Genomic DNA, 4,203 nt, shown 5'->3' with positions numbered 1-4,203 from the left:
TAAAAGAATGTCGATGGATCCTCTACGAAAGAAGTTATCATCTGCTAACTTTAAATTAGCAATATGGGGCCAAGTATTAACTTCTAAATTACATAAAGGCTGATCCTCACATATTTTTGTCAAGACTAACGCATCGGTTGTCAAAATAGGAGAAGATTTACGTACTGGTTTAAAAGAAATGGTAACCCCACCTAAATTAGTGGTCGACTGCATAGAACCTAATCCTTGGATGTTAGCTGAAGTTTTCATGGGACGTAAACCTAAACGCCTAAGGGTCTTTTGACAGATGAAGGACGTCATGCTTCCCGAATCTAACAGACACCTAACAGGTTGGTAGTTACCGTGACAATCAAGCACCTCAATACATGCAGTGGAAAGCAAAGTACTTTTATCAGCGGAAGAAAAACACACAGAAACGGATGATCCAGTCGTTGAATTTAAAGTGGATGCCGCCGAATCTTGAACATTCTCTTCTTTCTTAGAAGAGGAGAAGCAAAGGAGTGTATGATGTTTTTTATGGCACGAGTGACAAGTCCATGTAGATTTGCATAGGCTAGAACGATGTGATCCAAGACAGTTAATACACATCTTGTTCTTTTTTATTAATTGAAATCGATCTACAGGAGATTTTGCCAAAAAAACGGAGCATTTATAAATGGCATGGGTATCATTAGTTTTACAGATAGAACATTTTGGTTCAGGTTCTGTTTGAGCAAGCAATGATGTAGATTTGGAAGAATTAGGTTTTTTAGAAAAGTTAGATTTTGGTTTAGTGTGAAAATCAATATTATCTAAAGCGAGACAACTTTGATTTAAAAAATCAATCAGTTTTTTATAGCTTGGGATGGTTGAATTATTATGAAAAAGCTCAAAACGTGTTACTAAAGAAACAGTTAATCGTTTTAAAATCATTTGAACAAGTATAAAATCCCAATGTACTGTGGGTAGTCCTAGCTTATTTAGAGATGCCACATTTTTCGAAAATGTATCTAACAACTTGCGTAGTTCTTTTGGATCTTCTGAAGTCAGTTGTGGTGAACTTTCAAGGTTATTCCATAAATTGGCAGCGATTACCCTAACATTATTAAACCTTTCACAAAGCAGATCATAGGCAATTGGATAATTGTTTGCTGTGATGTCAATATGATCCACAGCATCGCGCGCTGCACCCTTTAAACACGATAGTAACAAATTAAATTTGTCAATTGGTTGTAAGTAAGTAAGAGTATGAACGCGAGCATCAAACTGATCTATAAAACTTCTAAATTCAGTTATTTTTCCACTGAAAGATGGCAATTCCGGTTTCGGTAAATTAAAATAATTTATAGGTAAAGGATTTTGAGACTGTGAAGTTGATGTAGTTTGCTGACTTGATGTTGAAGATTTTCTAAAGGCTTGCACGTATGTTAATTTAATTTTATAATATAATTTGTCAAAATTACTACGGCAATCATCTTCGACTTTAAATAGCGCGTCCTCATTATCTTGCTCAGAAACTAACATAATTATTTTATTATGAAGATCATAAAAATTGTCACGAATTTTTTCCAATCCTTCATACATAACTTCCAAAACCGGGTAAAAATTCTTATCGTCAGCAGCTACCTTTAAAGCAACAGCATGAATTTCAGTCATTTGTTGCACTTCAACTTGTCTTAAAGATTGATATTTTTTAATTTTATCTGCCATTTTGTAAATTTAAATGTAGAATTAATAAATTTAGAAAAATATGAAATTAGCGTTAGGAAATAAAATAGGTTCACCACACGAAAATTAATAAAATACAACCGAACTTTGTGCTAATAAAATAGAAAACTATGTCCTCTGCTATTTGAATATTTATAGACAAAAAATAATTATAAAACATAAACCCTTTAAATAAAAATTACTGTGTAAAATAAACACACAGTTTCATCTATAATAGAGTCAACCTGTATAATAATTATTATAACAAAATTTGTCTATTGGCCGACGTTGACAATTTAATAATAATTACTTTTACATTAATGTGTTCCTTTTTTACTTAAAAAACAACATTAACTGAGGTATAGGTACCACTAACGATCGGCACAAACAAAAAACCAATGTACTAATTGATACGTGATTTTAATTTTGTAAAGAATATTTTATCGCCTTATGTTAAAGAATAACAAAAAATAAAGTCAAAGGAAATGCGGTTAAATAACCTGAATTTGATTCTGATCTTTGTAAATTAGCAAAGTATGACAATAAAATCAAACAATTCAGGTTTAAAAGAAACTTTCCCCGACTATATTACCCTCTTAGAAAAATGAAAAATGCAAGAAAAAAATATAGAAAATGGATCTATCAGGCTCGTAACGGATCAATAAATCATCTTGGAGGAGATTACTAACTCAGTGAGCTTTATTAGTGGACTGTTTAGCATAGGGTGAATTTAAAAATAGAATAAAAAAATAACAGTAAAAAAACCAGACCTTAAAGTAAATTGTAATAAAAATATTTCCTACCTTGTCATTTCTCGATGCACAAGCTGGAGCAGGCCTGCTATTTTTCGTACTGCTATTGCTGAGTAGTATAAAGTATAAATCACTCGCGAGGACTATATTGAGTTTCTATACACTTTTCGGAATGATTGTAAGTGACTGTTAACCAAGAGAGTTGGTTGGCGAATTGTCTTTTTAAAATGAGGCGAGTAGGCAGGTAATTACATACAAAAAACTTTAAGGTTTTTACTTGAAAATAATGATAAAAATTAATACATACTCACTGAATTAGGTATTGGCCTACTCGTATATACGGGGTGTCCCATAATATTGAAAAGAAAATGAATTAAAATATTCTTTACAAAAACAAGAAAATTAAAAATTGTTATTCCTACTTATGTGGACGAACCAAATATAAATACCAAAAATACTGACACATAGATAAAAAGAAAAGGAAATACAAAAAGGATACTGAATTTTTAGTCAGGAGTAGACAAAAGAAGGAGGGGGACTAATAGTCTCATCAAGTAACCTATTTGGTGTGGTTATTAAAACATATTCTTAAACAAAGTTATGTCAGCGAGAGAATATTAATACTACAAATAAAATTAATAAAAGGCGAAACATGGTCAGTTATAATAGTTTAATTTTAAAATAACGACGTAGTAAAAGAAGCCAAATCAAAATTTTTGAAAATTTTCAATTACTAAATATTGATAATACTGAAGATAGAGATCAATGGAGATTAAAATGGATAACTTAACTAGGAAAGTTGGAAAGAGCAACTAAAGACTAGAGGAATGCATAGGAAAGTAAGGAGAACAGATAGATAGTAAACAAAAATAGATAGTAAAATAATAAAATAAATAATAGCTAAATATACTGATATTGATACTGTGAATAAAAAGATGAGCAGAAAGGTAAATAACCAAATAGAAAGCTGTAAAAAAGGAGAAAAACATAGAAAATATAAAAGGAACAATGGGACAATACTGGCCAAATGGGCACAGTTCCATAAGGCCATTAAATATTAAAAAAAAAAATAGGATAATTTATGTCTTAATTATTACAAAAATGCCCAAGGATTATAAAACTTAAGAATAACTCCAAAAAGCAGTCAAACTAGGAGTGAAAGAAGGCAAACAGAGGTTATGGGGGAATTTGGGAAGGTAATAACAAGTAACTGCAAGGAAACTCAAACACTCTACTATGGTACTATAAACTAAATAAGAAAAAGCGGTATGCACAACGGCGAATATCAAAAATAAAGAAGAAATAAAGGAGATGCGGAAAATCTAGATGAAGAAAGGTACATAATATAGGTTACAAAAAATTTAAAGTTACTAAACGCAGTCAAGGACCTTTTCAAAAAGTTATCAAATGTATCCAACAGATCACAGATGGCTTCAATTAGAAGTTATCAGTAATCGGTAATAATAAAAATATAAGCCAACTATTGCCATTTAGGGATAGTTTTGTATTAGTAGTACAAAATATGACTAACAAAATATACCTCAAGATACCAAGAACTCACCTAGGACCTAAAATGAAAACGTTACTTTGTTACGTTGCCAAGAAGAGGGTTAAACTTTTAGACAAGGAAAAATTTCAGTCCTTACCATTGGCGGCTAATACAACAGCAAAATTCAGTCGAGATTTTAAATTTACACTACTACTGATCCTCTCTAAAGGTTAGAATAATAAAATTTCGGGCAGTTCGCCATGCAGGATTAGACCT

The sequence above is a fragment of the Diabrotica virgifera genome, chromosome 5 (assembly GCF_917563875.1).
Source record: "Diabrotica virgifera virgifera chromosome 5, PGI_DIABVI_V3a".
NCBI lineage: Eukaryota > Metazoa > Arthropoda > Insecta > Coleoptera > Chrysomelidae > Diabrotica > Diabrotica virgifera.
The sequence above is the reverse complement of the archived record's forward strand: the minus strand, read 5'-3'. Positions refer to the sequence as shown.